This window comes from Oryzias latipes, chromosome 11 (assembly GCF_002234675.1).
Source record: "Oryzias latipes chromosome 11, ASM223467v1".
Taxonomy (NCBI): domain Eukaryota; kingdom Metazoa; phylum Chordata; class Actinopteri; order Beloniformes; family Adrianichthyidae; genus Oryzias; species Oryzias latipes.
Window position 1 is genome coordinate 10,627,525 of NC_019869.2, and position 23,709 is coordinate 10,651,233.

The 23,709-nt window shown below is 37.6% G+C and overlaps 1 long non-coding RNA gene across 1 annotated transcript; it reads right to left on the reverse strand.

Moving 5' to 3' along the window:
* Positions 1 to 18,832: 18,832 nt before the first annotated feature.
* On the reverse strand, positions 18,833 to 20,981 carry LOC101159365. Its single transcript, XR_909576.3, has 3 exons — positions 20,835 to 20,981; positions 20,468 to 20,561; positions 18,833 to 19,019 (listed from the first exon to the last, which is right to left on the reverse strand). It is a non-coding gene; the product is annotated as an uncharacterized LOC101159365 (long non-coding RNA).
* Between the last annotated feature and the right edge of the window lie 2,728 nt (positions 20,982 to 23,709).

Consider the following 23,709-nt stretch of genomic DNA (forward strand, 5'->3'; position numbering starts at 1 on the left):
GAACATGAAAAAAAAGCAAATGCACAATTTTTATTGGAGTAGGTCTTTAAGATAATACTTCCATGCATGTAGCACTGTCATTTAAATCTGTTATGTGATGCATTTTTATTAGGTTTAACGGTAACACTTTATATTAAGATTCCTTAACAAGCTTTGTTAACACATTAACAAGCATTATAAATGAATTTATAGGGTGTTAGTAAGACATTTATTAGTACAATAAGTCTAATAAGGTTTATTAAATTACTTAGTTAACACATTTACAAGCATTATTATTAGGATGTTTTCAAGATGCTAATGATGCATTTATTGATATTATAGGTGCCTAACAAATGTGTCAGTGTTAATAAGCTTAATTAACAACCTTTGTTAACAAATTAAGAAGTATTATTATTGTTTGGGGTTCTAGTAAGATATTTATTAGCATTATAGATGCCTGACACAAGCCGAAGTGTTCATAAGTTTAATAAGTTTTATTAACTAACTTAACAAATTAATAGGCTTTATTAATGTGTCAGATGCTAGTAAGATATTTATTAGCATTATAGATGTCTTGCAAATATCTGAAAGTGTTAATAAGATTTATTAACATCTACAGTCAGACCATTGTCTTCTAAATCCATATTACTAAACTACTTATAAGCTTTACAAATGTATTAATTAACTTTGTTAATAGTTTATTAATTGTTTTGCAGCACCTCATCTAAAGTGTGGACGTATTTTAGCACAAACAACCACAAAGCATAAAGATTGTAAAAAGAACTTTATGACATTAAAACAGACTAAACATACACAAATCGTTCTGTAAAAGATATATAATAATTTAATTCAGACAAATATTTTTTTTTAAAACATATATACTGGTGTTGGATGACTCTAGCATCATAGCTAATAAGGATAAAGTATTAGCATCTATCCTGAGTGAAACATTCATTGCAAATCCCATCACCAGGAGACAGTTCTCTGCATTCAATGCCAACTGCATTCAACCACTGTTGCCTTGCTTCAAAGTCCACTAGAAAGTAAGTTGCACAAGCCAGTCATTTTTGAAGAACGAAGACAATAAACGTACAGGAGCCATGCTAAAGCTAACACGCTAACCTGCCCATCTATGAATCAAAGATGGGCAGGTTAACCAATGTCACCATTGGCTAATGAATCTGTCAATCAAACTCATCAGCAAAACAGGCATGCTCGCTTTCAGCCAATTGAATGGCCTCTTAGACTTTGCTTTCACACAGGTGACGAAAAAAGCCCCGCCCATCTTTGATTCTGTACCGGTCGGTCGTTAGCGTGTTAGCTTTAGCATGGCTCCTGTAGGTTTATTGTCTTCGTTCTTCAAAAATGACTGGCTTGTGCAACTTACTTTCTAGTGGACTTTGAAGCAAGGCAACAGTGGTTGAATGCAGTTGGCATTGAATGCAGAGAATTGTCTCCTGGTGATGGGATTTGCAATGAATGTTTCACTCAGGATAGATGCTAATACTTTATCCTTATTAGCTATGATGCTAGAGTCATCCAACACCAGTATATATGTTTTAAAAAAAAATATTTGTCTGAATTAAATTATTATATATCTTTTACAGAACGATTTGTGTATGTTTAGTCTGTTTTAATGTCATAAAGTTCTTTTTACAATCTTTATGCTTTGTGGTTGTTTGTGCTAAAATACGTCCACACTTTAGATGAGGTGCTGCAAAACAATTAATAAACTATTAACAAAGTTAATTAATACATTTGTAAAGCTTATAAGCAGTTTAGTAATATGGATTTAGAAGACAATGGTCTGACTTTAGATGTTAATATGTCTTATTAACACTTTCAGATATTTGCAAGACATCTATAATGCTAATAAATATCTTACTAGAACCCCAAACAATAATAATACTTCTTAATTTGTTAACAAAGGTTGTTAATAAATCTTATTAAGCTTATTAACACTGACACATTTGTTAAGCACTTATAATATCAGTAAATGCATCATTAGCATCTTGAAAACATCCTAATAATAATGCTTGTAAATGTGTTAACCAAGTAATTTAATAAACCTTATTAGACTTATTGTACTAATAAATGTCTTACTAACACCCTATAAATTCATTTATAATGCTTGTTAATGTGTTAACAGAGCTTGTTAAGGAATCTTAATATAAAGTGTTACCGGTTTAACTAATGCAGGCAAAGAATGTGAAACTGAATAACTCAAAAACACATTTAGGGGCGGGATTTAAAAGTTTAGTCAGAAGAGAAGCTTTACACAAAGACTCCGAACCAACAGGTGAACTCAGTACAGGTGAATAGTGAAACACTTTTGAAAAATCATTGCAGAATAAGCATTGTTTTCAATGCAAGGATGTGGTTCAGGTACCTGACAAGGCTGTATCGCATTCAGCAATCAAAAGTCACCGACACTGTGAGCTGTGTTGATTGGGACATGTCAAGCTCTGCTATCAGTCACCATATGATACATAATTCATCACACAAATTCTGTATATGAGTTTGAAAGTTTGTGCGACAACATTTGAATTATGTGTGTCCTGTAAAGACTTGCATTCTCCACGTGTCCAACAAAAACACTTTATTGCACATTTAAAATGGAAAGGACTTTGATTTCCTGCCGAATTATTAATGATAGGCAAATTAAAAAAAAAAAAAATCAATTATTTTTAAACTAGGAATAAATAATCTGATTTAAAAGAATAAAATATGCATATAAACAACCCAAAACCTGATACAGGCCAGGTGATCAGTTGACAGGAAATCAGCTCCTGAAATAAGAAAAAAAATGCAAATATGCATAAATCCATTCTCATGAATTGTCCAATTTTTCATGGAGAGGGTAAAATACTCAAACCTTTGATGTTTGCCATCTGATACTCGACTTCTTTTTGCTAATGGTATTAAAAATGCAGTTAAAATGAGAGTTTCCTTGATTTCCTGGTAGCTGCACTGCAAAAAAGGAAAGGAATGTGAATTATTTCATTTTCTTATTAAATAACATTTATTTAAAATTTAAAAACCAAACTAAAAACTTCTGATTCAAAAATGGTGAATTTTCTAGGCCTTTTCCTCCATGCATTTAATTTATGTTTCTGTGCAAAGAAAAAGAGGTCTGCACAAAAGTCTCTGCCTTCCCTCTGGTCTCCTTTTTTCCGCACAGTAAATGGTTCCTGTACTTTTTCCCCCAGCTTCTGCAGGCTATCTTTGCTTTGAGCACAAAAGGAAAAAAAGGTACAGAAAGAATTTCATGACTACAAAAGCAAAGGTTAACATTACTCACAGCATAAAAACAATTTAAAAGGGAGCAAAAGGGCTCTAATGGCCCGACAGTCTTCAAAGAAAATGTATTTTGCGCTCAAAATAATTCATAGCTTTTTGCCGGTGGCTTTTCAGCTTCCCGGAGACCCAGCATGAACCACTGTATTTTTCCCAGCAGGCTCTCTGCTCCTCGCAAAATGGCCTTCACCAGGGCATACCTTGCATCCCCTCCAAATATTGACAGCACCAGGTCCATCGCTTATTGGAAAAATGGCTGTAAGTAATGTTTTATCAGCCGATGCAGTCTGCACACCTGTATTTACTCCTGTCATATGACAATATTTGACAGGATTAATTATTTGATCCTGTGGCATTTATTTCCCATTACTGTCAATCTGGTGGCAAACAACTGTCTTGCTTGTGGCATTTAGCGTAGAAAGCATGCAGCAGAGGACACTTCTTTTATATTTTTGAAGTAGAAAGTTTACTTGAGGTTTATAAACAACAGAAACTAGCAGATTGGATTTTAAATTCTATTTGAATAGAAGATTCCACAAACAACTATGCAGTCTGCTATTTTTAGGACATCAACAAAGCCGGCGTCAACCTCCCCAAAAGAAAAAAAAATAGGTTGGTGCTTATAAGCCTTGCAACCTTTGAACTTCCATGGCTTGAGGGGTCTCCTGCTCAGCTCCCCAAGGGCCCACAGGTCTTGACAGCTTGAGCGATGAGTGGCGGACGGACGCTCGTCGCCCTCTCCTATTTTTACCCCACACTAAACACAAAGCTTCCAAAATAGGTTCAAGTTGTAAACAAATGATTATTAGGCCACTTAGGGCCTTGCCATTGACCCGTGAGTCCTTCTAACAGCCAATAACAGAGGCCCTCAGGGGTCAAAAGGTTTAAAGACTTTCTAATAAAAGTAACAGAGACATGGGGATGTGTTGAGAAGAAAAAGTTTTGTCTCAGTTTGAAATGCTGACAAGTTAATAGTCCCTTCTCAAATAGCCCAACCACAGAGAAATGGCCAGTTTGTTCTTACTTTTATTGCTATCATCTGTCAGTCAATCACATTTTTTTTCTTGTCTCTTTGTAAGTGGACTGAAAGAGCTAAAACAGCGTTACAGCACTGCTCAAGCTGGGGCTTTATTCTCCTTCCACTCTCCTTCGCCTCCTTTTTTTGTTGAATGTGAATTCTTATTGTGTTTTTAAGCAGGAAATGCCTAATGGATTCCCAAAGATGTATTCATGACATGGTAATGAGATTCCAATTTGTCAGACATTTTTACCTGAAGAAACAGGCAACTCATGACAGTGGCTTTGTCCTGTTTTCCACAGGTCAAGTGTACAGTTTCTGCTGTCACTTTACTTCGAGTTGTCGAAATGTATGTGATGGACTTGCAGAACAAAAGAGTCTGAATGTGGACCAGCCTGAGAAATGTGCTCATCTGTCAAAACAAAGCTCGTCTCAGCAGCAGGAGAGCATTGTTGCTGTTCTGTATTATTTCCAATGTGTTGTTTGTGAGGTGAAAATGCTGTTGTTTTCCCCCATGCATAAGGCATTTAAAGCACTTTAAACGCACTCAAAAGAACCAGATTACAGTCTTAGAAGGACGTTAAAAAAACACATTTAAAGCTGAAAAAAAGAGTCTTGTCTTAATTTTTCAACTATACATTACAGTTAAAGAAATAGTCCAAAGAATTATAGTTTGAACGAACTTTAAATCCAAAGTTATAACTAAAAGGCTCTCTTTTTTTTAAAGGCACAAAGAGTTTTCCAGAAAACGGAGCTACGTCATCATTATAGATATTCACAGGCTGAACATTTCCCTGCTCTAATATCAATTATTTTGTTTTTGTAGTCATTCCAACATTGTGTATTTATTACTTTTAACAATTAGTCACCAAATGTTGTGTCCAAATATCCTGGACATTTATTCAAGTAGATTTATTTATAAGAAAATGTAATTCAAGCTATAGGACTGATGATTACTCAGCAAAATCAGCAAAAACACTGGCAGTGGTGGTTTTCAAAAGTGCTAAGCAGTTTCAAAAGATGCGTTAATTTATTTTCAGAAAAAAAATTATTATTTGTACAAGTGAAACAAAAAACAAGCAAGACATGAAATACAGTTTTTTAATTGCAACTTTATTTTAAACATCTGACTTCCTTGAATTAAGAGAATATAACTCTAATTCTTAGAGTTAAGTAAAAATTCTGAGAAGTTAGAATGTTTTGCTTTTTTCCCTTGATTAATATGTCAAACATCTGATATGTTTGGGCTGTTCAGATAGAGAATGGCTGCAAACTTCAAACTAATACTGCAACAGGCATGCAAGTCAGTTAAAAAGTAATTTCTCTAAGATACATATGAAAAAATCTGCTCATAATGAGTTATAATTCTAGATTAAACATCACCAAAACCACTAAGTAAACAATTCTGATAAGCATAAATAAAAATAAATGATACAATTTTTTATGAAATCCACCTCTGATTGACAGTCAAGCTAAATATCTTATCTTTGTGTATCCTTGTGATTATATTAGTTTATCATTAAGATTTTTTTAAAGTACTCTTATGTGTACTTTATCAATCCAAAGTGTTATAACAAGACAATAGACAGTTTCCTGTATGCTGTGATGCCTGACTTATGCAAAAAAAAGTGTCTTTATAATCTACTTACTTTACTTCAATCAGGTTGTCAAACATTATTCTTAATCATCATCCATAACATGCACTACATTAAAGTGGCACTATTGTAAACACCATAGCTATAATAGCGTGTGACAAGCGGCCTTTGTTTAAACCATAATAACTGGGTGTTTGAATAACGTCTCAGTGACTTAAAGTAAGAAGCCAGACTCGCTCTGCTTCCATTCAGCCGCGCGGCCGGATAACCTGCTCTGACATTGAGCATGGGCTGGAATGTGGACGGCAGTCTGGAGCTTCGCTGCATTGCAGTCGTTTCACCTGCAGGCAGGTTTTCAGAAGAATATGCTCTCCACTTGTCTCGCTGTGCACGTGCTGACAAACGGATGACACAGATGTTTAATAGCAGCATCTTCTCAATCTGTCGAGAGTCTCCCGTGACTCGTCTCTGCAGCGTTGCAATGAATCTGTTTTCCATCTCTTGTGCATGTGAAGCGCCACGGTAACCGTGCTTCAGGGCATCTTGGATGGGTGAATCAAGCGAGCGGCTAGATTGGAGCTTTGAGATGGTCCAGACTGAGCAGTGGGCAGGGTGAGGACCCACATTGGAGCATGCTCATACCCTGCAACCTGAGAGGGCAACAGGGTCCTCCAGAGTGCCTGGATTGAGATAAATGAACCCAGATGCTTCCCGCAGCCAGAGCAATGAGTGCTACCAAAAGAAAAAAAGAAAAAAGAGACTCACTACTTTTTTCTGCTCACCATAGTTGAGGCAGCTGTCTGTCAGATCCCTGCGTTTTCTCATAACAACTGATCACAGAGGCCTCTGTGCAAAGGAGCATTGTGGGAAATTATCCAAGGGCTGTTTGTCTTTGAAGGAGAATGAGAGCAGGAGCAAATCTTTAAGTCCTTTCCTGTTCCTCTTCCTGTCAAGCTGCCACCTGGACTGAAGACGGAGGGAGTAAAAGAGTGATGATCGCATTTGTCTGCAGGACAGGGGGGAAGTTTAAATTAACTCAGGTAGTTTTGAAATCCAATGTCATTTTTGCCATTTAATGCTTCTGAGTTATTATCATTTTAGTACAAGCCATTCACAAAAACTCCCAGTTAGGCGAGTCAAGAAAATGATCAAACTTGGCCAACAAGCTAAGCTTAGCAAATACCAGCATTCAGAATTGAATAGAATAGAACAGAATAGAATAGAATACAACTGTATTGATCCTGCAAAGGGAAAAGTACCCTAAATTACAAGTACATTAAATTAAAGTAATTTAATCCAAGTAAATTAAATGGCCATATTTTTGCAAAGTATAAAGCACACATAAAAGCCCTAATTCTATTCTAAAAATGAAAGACAACCTTAAAATCAAGAGCACTTTATGTATGGATTCATTCTGGTTGGTGTTAATGATGTCAAAGAGATTTGGAGAGGTACACGGCATTATGTCTAAATGTTTGGTTGGGTGTTATTGCGGCTATTGTTATTGTTTTAGTTGTTATTGGTTTTAGTTTTTCACGTGTTCCAAACAACAATGGGAGCTGAATGCGCAAATGCAGCCAATGCTTCTGAAGCCGCCAATGTCTAGCGTCTTACAAACAAGTTCTAGGATGTGTCCGTATTCCTCACTACTGAGTGCACTACAGCGCACGTTCACCAGTGCTGTCTTCCATTTCAATATCGAGTGCCCTAGAAATATCCCAAATGTCTCAATGAAAAATTAGTGGGCATCGATGGTCACCGGATTGGCGAATATAGACCACAAGGCATTTCAATCATTGTGGTTTTCATCATCCGAAACACAGTTGTAATCATTTGAACACAGTGGATTTAAGGTCTTCGCAAAGTTAAAATACTTATTAGGTTTTTATTTGGGGAAATTAGGGACGCCTTTTCGCCGTTTAAAGAAAACAATAGTAAGCATGGTCTCCGAATTGCTTTTAAAAACAAACCACTATCTACCTAAAGTCAGAATAAAAACTGCCCGAAAACTTCCCACTCAAGTTGCTGTTGACTGGAATATACCATTGCTGCAGAAGGATGGGGAAGGACCAGACACTTTTACATGATCAATTTTATGCCAGTTCAGTGATTTGGCGTGTTTTTTCATGACAGAGTTAAATAATGATGGACATCAAAATTTACTTTAGACATTACTGTTGAGTGTTTAGGTCGGGGAACCTGGAGAGTTGGGACCCCAAAGTGATCGCCTGCCTTTGCCTAATGGTATGTCTGCCCCTGTAGGTGTTAAAATAGACCATTCACTGATGTGCCTAATATCCCAGTGTGCCCTGTAGTGCAGGGAGAAAAATTGCAATTATTTACTGTGGCATTCCTGTGTTTTGCCCAAAAGGATAAATGTATAACTTTGAATTGACTTCAAAATAAATTAATTTACTTTCTTTGCAGACTAACGAATCACTATAGTAGTATACACTGGAAAGTTCCTGGGCTTTTTTTTGTCTTGTCACAAATCTCATGCAGGAGTTTACGCACTTGAAAAGGTTTAGGTAAATATTTTCAGCTAAAATGTAAACTTGAATTTCGTGAATTATATGTTCAAAGTCAGTTTTTCCCTCGGCCAAAAGTTCCCTAGAGCAGAAAAACGTCTACAGAATGTCTTCACTCTATGAATTTAAACTGTCTAGTCAATTGAATTAGCTGGTACAAACTTGTTTTCCGCTTTGCAAGCATGTCCAATCTGTGGTCAAGCACACTGCCAAAAGGAGGAAGGATGTCCTTTGTCATATTTTAGATGCAAACATTTTTTGGCCCTTTTTCAAGCCTTTTTGATCTATTGGCTAAAGTGCAACCCTAAAGCAGAGGTGTGTCAAGTGTTGAAAGTTACAAAAAAACAAAAACAATCAAAAGGTTCTGATGAAGTTCTCGTTTTTAATGCAGGAGCACTTCAAAGTGTCTTTTGCGCCGCACACTGCAACAATATGTATCTCACCGGGGACCTTAGGAGTAACCTGTGTCAGACTTAATCAGGCGAGTTCTCCTGATTCCATCCAGATCTCCCCTCCTGAAACACACACCGGCTTCTTTGTTTGCTTCACTCAAGTTTCGACAATTTCTTTTTCCTTCGCCATCAAGTGGGGCATGCAGAAACAGAGACACACATCCAAAGAGACAAACAAACTGCGTCATTTGCCACAAACATTAATAACAAAGAGCTGAGAAAAAAGAAGCAGTGAGGTCTGAGCATCAAAGTTGAATTTTTTGTGTTCTTTTATAGCTTTTCAGAAAAAGAAAAGACTCAACTTCGCTACTTCATTTTAATTTAATCTTAAAATGGTTGCAGCCTTTTCTATTTTTTTGTGTATGTGATATGCAAAGTTTGCGGTTTAAAACATCAACGTGACAAACTGGCAAAAGAAAATTGAGCTGTTTCACGGAGCAGGTTTGAGGTGAACTGGCAGCCTGCGCATATTTCAGCTCAGCCATTAGAAAGTGCTGACATTTATCTGATTAGGATGAGAAAGAACAAAGCACCTAAGCATGTGTCGAGTAGCTGCATCTGTGTTGCTAAATGTAGCTCCCATCTGCCACCCAGCATGTCCATGCACTTGCATTAATGTAATATTTCCTCTCATTCCGCGAGTGAGCGTTACGTCACAGCAACAGGCTTCAGATCCAAGAGTGCATCTTTGTTCCTCGCCCACATCTGTGTGTGTGAGGATGGGAGAGTGCATGCCTGCATGGTGTGCTGGCGAGCTGTCTTGCCTTGAGGGGAGATTAATGGCTGAGTGTTGTTGTTGTCCAGAGAGCAGACACTCAGACAGGCGCTCACACAAGATTAATTGTTTCCTTGTTAGGACCGGGACCAGTCGATTGTTCCTGGGCCAAGGCCTCCCACCAGGCATTTCCAGACATGTGTTAAACATGGAGGGAAAACGATTAGGGGCAAAAACGCAGAAACAAACTCACAATGATATGGTCTTTGTATAGTTCCGTCTTGATAAACTAAGTGTATCAAACGTATGTATCAAATGTAGTCAAAGTAGGGGGGCTAAATCTACAAATACCTCAACTTGATGGCGTTTGCTATAAACCTGTAATGGATTCCATTTCGCTTTCTTCTACAAACATTTTTAGTGAGCCCTGCTTCATTGATCGGATCTAGCTGAAAAAGCTCTACGATTCATAACAGCACACTGGTTTCTCGAAGGTCAGCTCTTCTACGGTTGAACAGTGATGTTGGGTTCCATTGAAAAGCCACGAGTGAGCCTCATGATCAATTAATTACAATTAGTGGAGCTGTGATGATTCACTGCAGATGATAATACCATCAAGTGTGCTTTACTGCTCTGGTGGAAAAAGCCTCTGTGGTGTCTAAATTGCCCCCTCTGTTAATTTCTCCTCCTTCACTGTCCACTGCTTTTAAGTGCAGCAGGACAGGTAGATGGCTGAACCTGTGTGGCTAAATATTGGAAAGGGACCAGGCAAAAAATGTAGTAGTAAAAAAATAAAATAAAAAAAAAAGGTAAAAATCTGTGTAATTGCCAGGTATCATGGCCGTTTGGGAAAGAAACCCAGCAGGGGGGGTTGTTGTTAGGGTGGTCACCTTCAAAAACAATCTGCCATCTTCGCCACAGCCTTTCAGCACGGTTGAACATTATGGTTTAATGACGGCATGAGAATGACTCACACGCAACCGATTCACCTTAGATTAGAGCTTTAATTACTGCAGCTATTATCCACCTTTGCATTCAAGAAGTACGACACTCTACTGGACTTAAGTCAAACACGAGGTTATAAGCACAAGTCCTTTTCCAAGCATTTGCCTTTATTTAAGTTTAGGCTTCAAAATACAATTTTTAAAATGACAAATTTGTTTGACTGCAAAAAAAAGAGAGTACGGTAGACTATTTTCCAAATATCATATTTGGATGTATTTATTTGAGTTAATCCGACACATAAACACCAGACTAAGTTAAGGAACTAGTTTTTGTTTTATTGTGATTAGTTTTGATCACCAAAAATCTACAATTTTTCCTCATCTTGGTGTCGAATTCAAATAAATTCTTATTTTGATCATCTCAACAGAATTCATTCAAGTTTAAATTGAACAAATGGAGGAGTAGCCAACAAGGTAGACAGTGATGAAAAGTTTCTGCTCCAGTCTGGACCTGCTTTAGCTTCCATGTTAGGAATTTTTTATCTTTCACTCTAATGCATCATAAACCCTTCCATCTTCCCTTTTGACGCTACGGAGCTACTGTACTAGAACCTTGTTTCTGTTGGGTGAAGGGGGGATACACCCTGAACAGGTTTAGAACACAATTTAGAATAACCAGTTAACCTATGAAGCCGATGACTGTGGGAGGAAGCCTGGATGCCCAGAGAGAACCATCCCATGCATTTGGAGAACGTGCAGTCTAAACATGATCAATCCCTTGTGGGGTCACAGGGATGCTGGAGCCTATCCCAGCCACTGTTGGAAAAAGGTTGGGTATGCGTTCAAACACTTTTCCCAAAATTAAATACTTAAAAGGTAAATGAGAAGGTATTATGTAATGATTTCATGACACTTACTGTTATTAATTTTAACTTTCCCAGATAATCTGGACGTGGGCTATTTAGATTCATGACCACACAGTTAGGCAATTTCTAAAACTGTAAATCTTTGTTTGTTAAAACAAAAATTATCCTGAGCAAAAACTAAGAGATGAGCTAAATTCCAGATATGCTGGGGTTTTTTCAAACTTTATACTTATAATACGGTAAATATTTTATTTGTAGGCTCAAATGAGCTTTAAGTACTGATGGATGTCTGTCATTACTTATCCTAATAAAATCTTATATAATCCCCAAGATATTTTCTTTCATCTCCAAAAACTTCACACAAGCTGCTTTACATTACATAGTTACAGTCTAAGATGCTAAGGATAATGTGCATACACCGAGAATAAAATGTTAGAAACTTTTCTGCCTGACTCAGATTTCTGTTTTTTAACCTTTAAAAAAAAATGCTGCACTTATCTGTCAGATCATGTCATAAACTGGACAGCAGAGACAGCCCATCCATAATCCATCCTGACTTCAAACCAAAGATCCAGTATTTTTGCGGGGATGTCGTTAAACTGAAACATGCCCATGTGTTTCTTTTTGTGTGCCCACACGTCTGATCCGGTTTAAATCGGAATTGATTTAAGTGGCAGTGAGGCGGTGGCGTGATCCCACACTGTCTGAATTGCCCAGTGTCATGTTCAAAAGCTTGGATGAATTTACCCACGTTTTCAGTTGAGCCGAGATGGCGCTCATCAAAACTCACCAAGGGTGCTGGTGCAAAGCAAAAACTAAAAGACAGATTTAGTATCTTTGGGTTGTATGTGTTACTAGGTGGAGTCAGATCTTTCCATTTCAGATGTTTCCGTCAACCACAGCCATTGGAGCCAAGAGTTTCTCAGAATTCATCACTCATGAATACCTCTCAGTATAACAATCCTCTGAATTTTGGCAGCTTATGATAATACTTCTTTAATAAATTGTCGTTTGCTCCTTGTGGCTTCCGTCTGGATTAACCCAACATCTAAGTGACAAAGCAGCGTCTGTGCTGTATCTGCTATATTAGCTGCATCCTTCCTAGATATGACAGTTAATGCAACAGTAAATCAAAAGTGAAGCTATGAAGGAAATCTGCTTGTGTCCTTCTTACGGTCAGCTTGGATCTGCTTTGGGATCCTCAGACTACAGAATCTCAGCACCAAAGGCTACACATGGAAAGTTTTTTTTAAAGATCAGACCAAAGCCAAATTTTACACACTTTAACAGATGTGCCCCAGACTCGCACAGCCTCTTCTTTCCATCACTCTCATAAGATGCAGCGACAAGTCACTGCAGCAGTGAGCTAAATCCTGCATGTATAACCACCAAAATTTAAACTTCTGTGCTGTTCATGGCTATAGAAGGGAAGCCATGGGTCCACCTTTCTGTGTCATTCAATACTTTTCTGGAAAACTCATGATCTTTTATAAGAAACTGATTAGAAATTACTCAAATTATCTAAATACAGATGAATATTTGCCTTTTTTTGCAGCACAACGGAATTTTTTGACAATGGAAGACACAGATAAGCATCTGATGCTACGTTCACAAGGTGCACGTGTGGCGAATTCAAGGTTCTTGAACAAGCTTTGAGCATTTTTGTATTCACACTGGTCTGTTGCTACCCGATACTATCGCCTGTACCTGCACTTGGAAGAGGCTTGGTCCGAAATACCAAAACGTGTGGTGCAAATCTGGTGAATCTTGCTCAAGGCTTTTTCTATCCCAGCTCTATATGAACATGTGAAAGACTTGGTGTCATAACATTCCGGCCGGGAACAAGCTCCGATTATTAATTTTTCTTTCATGATCAATTTATGAACGGTTGGCACATCCATGAATTAAAACAGACGACATCCAAATGTCACTATCAAGTCTCTGCTGGTTTAACTTTCGATAATTGTTTTTTTTGTAATGTATGTTGAACCCCAAAGCTGACTTAAAAACTTGCCTAATGTGTGAATGTGAGAGTTTTAAACACAGAAACCCAAAACTTGTATTTATCCGCATTTACATAGACTCTTCATGGAAGTGGTCGCTCGAATGCTCGTTTCCGCACCCGGTGAGAACTTAGCACAAAGGTTATTGCAAATGCGTGCAAAATCATTTTTTCACAATGGGGGATACACTTTATTGCAAAACTACTGGTTATTTTTATTATACACTTTTTTATTATACACTTTTGCTTTTTTGTGTCATGAGTATCATCTCTCCGGGTATAATGGGCAGAGTGAAGCACAAATTAGCAGGTAATGATCCAATTATTGGCCAAAAATCTCTCAAATCTTATTAAAAGATTCAAAAATGACATGTTTTTTCAGTGGTCCAAATATTTAATAGAGGTGATAAAATTCTCAGTTTAAAACCAAATCATATGTCACACCACTGAACCAAATGGTATAGAAAGTGAATTGTTGCATCCCTGCATAGCAGCATCTTTACATTAAAGGTTTCAAACAATTATTGTGCCAAATTTAAGAAGGATTTAGAATTTATGTTATGTTATAACAGGCTTAATTAGAGCCACATGAAAGGTTTTTCGTCATTGTTCCTTGCTTATTAAAATAATTACTGTTTTTTTCTGAATTTGTAGTTTTTTATAATTATGTAATGCACACATCATCTATCAAACTGAAACAAAACCGGGCCCCAAACGCAGACGTGTTAACCCAATTGTGGGGTAAGAGAATCATTGCATCCCTAATATTTAGCCTAAAACACAATATTATTATAATAGGGAGCCGGTTTAGCTCGTGCTGGTTTGCAGCGCCTTCCGTTCGTGAAACCAGGGCTCGACTCTGGGCTGCTCCCTGTTCCCTTCTCTACTTCTGTGCTGGTCCCAAGCCCGGTTGCTTTGTGAGGGTTGCATCAGGGAGGGCATCCGGCATAAAACATTGCCAAGTTTACCATGCGACTCGTTCGCTGTGGCAACCCCTGATGGGAAAAGCCAAAAGGGAAACAACAATGTTATTATAATAAATTTATGGCTGAAAAAAGTCACAACTTCCTTGCTTTTGTGTTGTCTATAAAGTCAAACCTGCAAAGAGCTGGCAACTGAAAAACCATGTTACAAACAGGCAGCAGCACTTCAAACGTACCGAAAATGACTTGCGAACTTTTGATCTTCAGTGTTTTCAAGCTGGTGAGTTTTACCATCTCCTATTATATTCTAAACAACCTGGCATGGCAGCTTCCACAATCTACTTTAATGAGAATAAACAAAAAGTGTATTTCTAACTGTTCAGTGCAAACAGATCCACTCCTATAATTCTTTGTAGAACAGTAATAATTCAAATCCTTTCAAATGACCCTATATTCTGGAGAATTGTTTACCCTTTGCTCTTATTTGAAACTCCTAAACCTTTTTTTTTTATCTACAAAATGATTTTCTGGATAATTTCTTGTCTTTTGTTCCCACAAAAGGGTTATAACCCATTCAAAACTACAAAGAATATACTTATAGGTTTGAAAAAAAATTGAAATGGGTCTTGTGGTCATTCCACACTGATTAATTGAGGCAGTTAAGGGAGAAGAGACTTGAAAGCTGGAGTCCCCCTTGACACTGACGGCTGTCCTGTAAGGGACCCTCAGTAGGACCCTCGGGTCTTTAGATAGGGCACTCGCCTGCGTCCTTTGGGGAGACCCCCACCACACACACACACAATAAACAGGGAGCCCTTTGTCACTGTGAGAAGGAGGGGGTCTGGAGGGTTCTCCCTCGTTATTATTTTCAAAAGTAATTATGCCTTATTATCTGTGTTTATTTTAGCGGGGGTGTGAGCACGCAGGTGTGGGCTATTTGGGAGTAGGTTAGCAGTCTCTCTAGTAAATGCACCCCTGAGTGTGTCATTTTTTTCAATGTTTTTTTTTACTTTCAACCCGCCATCTTTACTTGGAGGTTTTGGGGTTTCGGTAGTGTTGTAGCACAACAGTTGATTTCATCCCAACAAAAGAAATGTGCTGCAATTAGGGCTATTATGGTAGCAGCTGCATGCTTCCTGGCTGTGCGGAGACAGCTTCGCCCTCAGCCCGGCTCAACCAGCGAGGGGGAACGTGGAGGGGAGAGGCAGAGGGAGCGGGGCCCGGAGCTGCGGGAGAGATGGAACTGAAATGGTCACAGTACCCGCCACGGAAAAGAGAGGAAAATATAGCCTGGGAGGCTGGTGTGTGCGTTTCTGCAGTGGAGACACAGCAGGGACTCTCTCGCCCACAGGCTGGTGGGCCATGAGAACAATGGATCTGCCATCTCCCAACGTGAAGCGTTATGAAAAAGTCCTCGCCACGGCTCCATTGGCTGCTCTCTTACACGCGGTGTCAGGACTGCGTGGGTAAAACGATTTGGGTAAAAACGTGTGTTTTGAAGAATCCGAAAGAAGAGCATGAATGCAGCATGAGCTGGATTTTCTCACTTCAATACGCTGAAAAAACGACAACTTTTCCAACAGTCACCTTTCAGCATTGTAGAAATACCTCAACAGTAGACTATCATTGATTCTCCATATGTCAATAACACACACACACACACACACACACGCCCACACACAAAGAAGCATCACCAGCAGGGTAAATCATGTGGGTCACAGAGAAAGAACAACAAGAAAATGAATGCACAAATAAAGTCAGGATCAGATGGGATTGAGGTAGAACTGGAACAGAGACTATTGAGGACCCGTCGAGGCCCTCACAGCGCCAAACACAAGGGAGCAATCTTACGCTCTCAGCACAAACAAAATGGTCACAGGTCCTCCTCTGTTTCTCTCACTTACCGATTCTTCCACTAGACTGACTTCTCAGCCTTTGGAATAATGATCCCGCTCAGGGCCCTTAGTTTCAAGAACATAAACAGGTCTGCAGATCTGGTTTGACTGAATCCAAGCCCTCAATTGTGAGACCTTCCTTTATCTCCTGCAGCCAGAGCAAATTAGAGGTTTTTTTATTGATATGTATGGACAACATGAGCTGTAAATTCAATGGAACTGTTGATCTGGGAAATGCAGATGACTGAGACAGTTCTCAGTGGCATATAGGGAGACTCAATTTTCGAGCTTGTATGAATACACTTCAACCATTTCTTTAGGTATTTTTACATATTCTTTCCAGGTGAAAACATTCATGTCGATATGCTTTTCTTCTACTACAGATGCACCGTGTTTTTTTTCTGTGATTCACCGGTAACAAATTTAACTCCATTTCATAATAGTGTATTGCACAAAACCACACAAATGGCTTTAAAAAAGTAAATAATCTATATGTTTTCAGGTTGTTCTTCCACCTCCGTGTGTGAAGGGATACGGTTTCCGGATGGAGCTGGCTGGCTCTTGACGCATTGGTCTTACTGGCATCCATTTCACCTCATTAGGACCCTGGGACCAAGAGTCGACGAAACACTGAAAGAAATCATTTTGCTGGAGGAGTATGGCAGGGATAAATTGGCCTCTGGTTGAGTACAAGAGTTCCTGCTGTGTGGAACGGAAGAGAAGGGCCTGGCTGGCAGTAAGGGCAGGCCCAGGCATGGCCGGCCCCATGCTGAGACCCCCTCCCTGCCTCTGACAAACACGGCAGTGGATAATCTCTCCTTCGGGGACTCGGCCCAGCGCTGTGGGGTCAGAAGGAAGGGGGGGCCGTTGTGCAGCCCAGTGGAGGAGAACTGGCTTATGTGTGGCGTGTACAAGCACACTTTGACACATTGTGTGTTTCTATGCGGCTCCATTTTCTCTCGTCTCCACTGTTGTTTGCTCTGCTATCGGACATACAGAGATCACGTGGACGGTTAAAAAAAAAAAAAAAAAATTTTAGTATTAACAGATACTGGACAAGTGTGCGTACAAGGAGACTACAAGCTCTCCGATCAACCTGGGCTTTGAGCAAATTAAGATATATGTATATTATTGTTTTATATAAAAGCATTATTTAGCTGTTACACTGCAATAACAATTCAAAATATTTTGAAAGAATCAGAATTATCGTTATTTCCTCATAACATTTGCACCACAGTCCTGCCATCCGACCAATATATTAAGGACCCACGCCGAAGAAAATGCTGGTTTTAATGTGTTCTTGTGACATTTTTCTGATGATGGAGAACATATATAAAGAAAATTATGAATAAAACTATGTGTCTGAGTATTTCTTTATTTAAATCTAGATGAATCAGGAGCAGACATAAAAATGCTGTTTAAAAAAGCTCCCAGTTTTTACGCAGCAACTGAAATGGGCGGCCAAAGCCTCCCTGCTCCGGTCCATTCTGATGCATCCAGTTGTAGATCCATTAAGGTCTTCATCTTCCTCGTCTGAGCTGGAATCTCGATCAAAACTGTACGGCTGGATAACTTTAATACTATTCGCTATTTTTGTTGCACTAATAACTCTTGTGCCATCCTAGGCACATTAACATTGGGAATTGGGTCATCTAGACCCACTAGACAGTGCTCTGAACCTTTTTTCTTCAATGATTTGTGATCTTCACTGGTGTCCATGGATTACATGAAATCTTTCCACCTTTATCCACCTTTTTCATGGTAGGGAGAACACGTCAAAGTAAGGGTGGGGTCATCTAAGATAACACAAGGATTAATAAAAGATTGTTGTTCTGATGGGATGTAAGCTAGCAAGAGAAAGTATACAAAGGCATGATGGGATTTTGGCAGAGGCTTACTTCCGCATCAACAGTCTCGCCTACAACTCAGACGTGACTTTCTGATAAATTACTGCCGCTCTGCAGAAAATGTCTTAAAAAATGGACACAAGCTTTTTGGTTGGTTTAATCCTAATTAGAAGACCACTGGGAACGCTTTTCCAATAGATCCAAATAGGACTTTAAAGATCCACTCTGATGAAAATAATGTTTTTGGTGTTTTTAACATGTTCTTGTGCAATGTTTCTCATGATGGAGAACATAAAGAAAGCTTAAAACTGTATTTCTAAGTATTTATTTTTTCAAATCATTGTGAATCAGGAACAGATGAAAAAAGCTGTTTGAAAAAGATTGTAGTTGTGACATAGAAAAGATGCTGGACGGGCCATAGGTTTCCTGCTCCGCTCCATTCTGATCATCCACTTGCAGACAAATAGATCCATGAATGTCTTTGTTTTCCTCGTCTGACCAGGAATCTGGACCTGAACTGTACGGCTGGATAGCTATAAGGGTCCGCCCATAACTCAGAGGTGAATTTCTACTGGACTTCTGCTGGTCTGCAGAAACTATGTCCTGGAAAATGACACTGTTTTTTTTTAATCTTGGCTAAAAACGGCATAATTATAATTAAGAGAACTCTGAAAACGCTTTTAGGAGAGATTAAAAATGATTGGAGTGAGATTTTAATCAGGATGGATGCCACAATCTGGAACTACAGCGTTAAATAAACAGCACTAGAAATGTGTTTTCACTCCTTTCTTTAATCAATATTACTTACAACAAAACAGGAATCGATAAACTCTAATGTTTTCGTGGGATGAGTCATAAACCAATACGGAAACATGAATGTCCATGCCAACGAGCGTTGGAAGATCTCAAAAACCACTAGGAAGTCTCCATCTTGTAACCATGTTTCTCCAGTTCCGCTCTTCAGTGAGGACAGAAAGAGAAAAAAAAAAAAGGAGAGATCAAGTCAGCAGAGATGATTACAGGTGGGCAGCAGAGGCATAAGTACCCTCTGCTATTGATTGAGAGAAGCATTAAGAGATGGGAGTGGAAAATATATAAATATTACATAACAAATGCAACTATAGATTAGATGATTATACATGCATGTGGCAGCTGTGCCCTTGCACGATAATGATATCTTTTAAGAGAGAACTTAATAGCAAGGCTACTGGAATTGTTCTAAATAAAATAACAGCATATTACTGCTGGAAGTGTGCTCAATTGAAACCAGTTTCCACTTCTCCTGAGATGAAGTGTGTCAGTGGAAAAGCTGAAAGCCTTAAACAGTTGATGACTTTTTAAAAATGCAGAACTTCATCTAACCCCGTTAAATCAATAACTGAAGGTTCTTGTGGACATTCCTGCATCTATCGGAATAATAATGTGGATGAATATTAAATATGTAATGTTCAATGGCAAGTGTACGGCAAATGCTGCAAATGGGTTTTGTAATAGTAAAGAACTTTAGACAAATGCATTTGCCTTTTTAGTTTCCCATAGTTTTTAATCCAACTTTAACTTTTAGAAAACTATTTTTATAAAATGCCCTATCTAACTTTCATTTAAAGACCCTCTGTCATTTCTGTTGAATTGTTTGCTAGAACTGTTAAAATAAAGCAAAATAAAAAACAATATGCAGTCAGTACACTAAAAAAAGAATCTATTACATTTAAATATCATACAGCTGGGCAAAAAATGTTTAGTTAAACAAAAATTAAGAAATATTTAATAGGAATCCTAAAAAGTACTTTATTGTGCAATATTGTTATCACAAAAAATTATTAATTATTAGTTACGTGTACAGTTTACCTTTATATCAGTATTTTTAAATATTTTAAAAGAACAATGTTTTTATTAGAATAATAGCTTTCTTTTAGAAATCAAATAAAATTTTAGACCTCAAAAATGAATAAATCAATTCCACTGCATCTGCCAAGCTTTCATATTTCATTTGTCCATGTACAAAAGAAATGACATTCAAAAAAGGTAAACTTTCACATTTTAATAAGAAAATCTTGTACGTCTTTTCCAAGTTTTTAATTTTGTATTTAGTTCTTTAGGAATCGATCAACTTAAAAGGTTTCCTATCAATTAAATCAATGTCAAAACTGGTATTTATAACCAAACCACTTGGCAACTCAACCTATGGATCAGAGAGGTTTATAATTATCTAATGTGATATATTTAAATTTGCTTATGATTTTTTTTTAACAAAACATATTTGAAACAGTTGTAAAAAATGCATCATCATGCATTATTATAATAATTCATATTGTTTTTTATGTTTAACCTGGCTGGTCTTTCTAGGATTTAACAGAAATTCTCAGATGAATGTAGTTCAATATTTTACAGCATGGCCAGGCTCACCTCAGCTGATTTGAGAAATCATCCTCAACGTTATCATCATCCCAGTTGTCTTCCCACACATGAGCATCCTCATCCTCATCCAGGCCCGTCCAGTCTGCCAGGCAAAGCATCACCACTTCATTATGTTAAAGTTACAGCAACATGATGATGATGATCGACAATATAACAGGTTTATCTAAAGTAGCAAATAAAAGCTTGCAAGCGGATATTCAAGAACTCCCAAGTTGTAGATTTAGCTTAAGCTAACCTAGCTAAACCAGTTAGCTGAGTCATGTAGCACGGCTCGATGAAGTGTGTTATCCGCCAGGAATAATAAGTAAAAATGGGAGAAACCATCTGAGTTTGGCTATAAATATACGTCACTAACCTTCGGCTGGAAATTCTTCAAATTCGTCATCCTCTTCCAGCAAACCCAAGTCGACGGTCTGCTTTTTGTCTGTCATGTTAGCTCGTTGCTGTCGTCTGTTGTCGCTACAGGTCAGTCTACGTCACTCACCAAAGGCATTGTGGGAAATTTAGGATCTTGAAGCGGGCTGTTTCTGCGCAAAGAAAACGCATACGTCACCACGCTCTGAGGCAAAGTGAAATGTCACTTCGTTTATTTGGTACTTGCTTGTCTTTGTCTCTGGAGTATATAGAAGAACGGAGTCCTTTAAATAAAGCGATCCAAAAACAAAGACTACAAAAAGGGAGACCCCCAAGCTTTTGAATGCTTAAAAGCCCAACTGAAAAGAAACATGAACACAGAAAACATTACTGTATTAGTATTTTCAACCAAAATGTTTAGTTTTGAAACATTTGAATGAAAGGGAAATAGAAAATGACAACCTGTTAATCAGTTACTAAACTATTAGGGGCTGCCTACAAACTGATGTCCTTTATTGGCACTGAGTTATTCTTTCTTAAGTATTTGAAAAAAAAAACAGCATTTGCACAAATTATTTTTTCTTTAAGTAAAATAACTTAACTAAATAACAGTATAGCATTGTAATCACAATACATATTATGATGTAGTCCAAAATTGACTATAGCCTACTAATCTTAAGTTTTTGTTTGTTTGTTTTTTAATAAATTGGATTATGACAGCTGTTAATAGTTTCATTGTTTTGCATGGTTGATGTTTTTCTTGCATTCTGTAACATCTGGAGACACTTAGTAACCGAAACTGAAACGAACGAGTCTTTGACTAGAAACTAGAAAACTCTCAAACTGTTGCACAGTACTTTAGATCTTTCACTTTTTCCTTTTTTAGTCCTTGGTGATAAGTATTTTTTTCTATTTCTAGTTTAACATTCTTTTTGGTTTAATGCTGCTCTTATGTTTACTGTTTTTGGTGGCATTCAACCAATGAAGGCAATAAAATAAACAGAAGTGTGCATGTCACCTCATTTTTTAAAATTCAAATTCATAAAATCGCCTTAAGGTATTGGATTATGGACTGTATGATATATACTACATCTATGGCGACAAAAAACAATTGTGTCTGTGAATATTGTAGTTTCATTCATAAGGAAGTTTAAATCATAAAAAGTCTAAGATGAAGAGCAACATCTATGAAAGTAAAGGTAGAAGCTGAACATACCATCACACAAACATATCCTCTTATTGATGTTGTCTTGGACGATTAGCTGTTTAATGATTTTTTGTTTTGTTGAGATCCTTTGCATGTAAAATGTTCAGCACTATGTCAACTACTTCAGTCATTTTTTCAAAGGATTTTGACTCAAGAATTCCTCACAACAACTTTAAAAACTAAAGTCTTTTTTTCTAGTTTCACGGAATTACAAAGCCTCTCTTTTTTGTATCTTTTTGGGATATGCTAAAATCCAAGTGTTTTAAGTTAATGTAGCCATTATCAAACCTTTGTTTTTGAATTTCACATTTGTGGAATTATTTACCATTATTTCTGTCCGAATAAACTTGCTCCCATTTTAGCTAATTCAGCCTACCTTATTTACGTGTTACAGTTATTAACAGAATTTATCATTAAGTTGTGTTCTTCAACTTCAACTTCAAGTTAAGCAATTGATATGAATGTTTTTTCGCAGTTATTTCCTCCTTTCATAGTGGCATCTCCAGTGACAAGCTGTAGCTGATATCATACACAAATACTCTCATGAAATGCAATTTCAAATTAAGTAGTACTTTAATTTACAGTTTTGTGTGGTAGCTGTCCAAGTTATGCTTGTTTTTTCAGCTTGTATCATCCGGATCCAGTAGGCCGCTGAACCCTCTAAGGGATGGTAAAAATAAAAAAAAAGACTTCTACAGCTCTGATTTACCTGATTCTACTTTTTTTTTTTTTTTTAGAAATGCTTGGTCAAACAAATATGCATCCACCAATGGGGGAGGAGGAACTAACACTTCGAAAGCACCTGAGAGTTCTGTGTCCTGCCCAAAGACGTTTCATGTGACTAAAGGAATGTCCTGAGCAGCCCATGGCAGCAAGAACAACAAAAGAAGCAACCAAGAGTATTTTTCTGTGAAATCTCTAATTTAGCGGAAGTAAATAATTAATTTGAAAATCTATTTGATCAGTTCTTATATAATGAGAGCTCGTACGTTTTGGTTGTTGGGACTTTTATCTCATAAGAGGAACATTTTCAAGTTAAATCTATATTGAGGCTTGTCTGGAGTTTCCATTTTATTCTTTTATTCAGGTGATTTGGTTCAGTCGCACTAACCAAAAAAATCTGGCACACAGTAATTTGTTGAATGGTTGCTCATGCACAGTGACAGAGAAAGCACTCAACAGTTTCTCTGTAGGGATGTAAAAAAAATACAGATACATATTAAAAAATCAATGGACATCTACCGGTGATGCTGAGAGTAACAACAGTATTGGTTGGAAACCACAGATAAGAGCAAGATCATGTTGGTAAAAAGGTGTAATATTAATAAGTAAGTCAACAATCGGTTATTTTTTATTTTCATTTTATTATTTATCAACAATCGGTTTCTGTCAAACTTTGTCAGTTTCTCTTCCTGTTGTGTCCCTGCCGTTTTTGCCTTTTCGTACATGGAATGCAAACAAAAAGATGTCCATTCACGAGGTTGCTTCAACCAAATTGGGTCAATTACAGTTGGCTGAAGGTGAACCACAGTTAGTTTGTTGTTGCAATACATATATGGTAACCCTTTTTTCACAGCACCTCAAACGATATCCGAATGAATCAATAAGACACGTTTTTTTAACCATAAAGAACAAAACTAAAATATCCAAAATGGCAGGTTTTACTGTT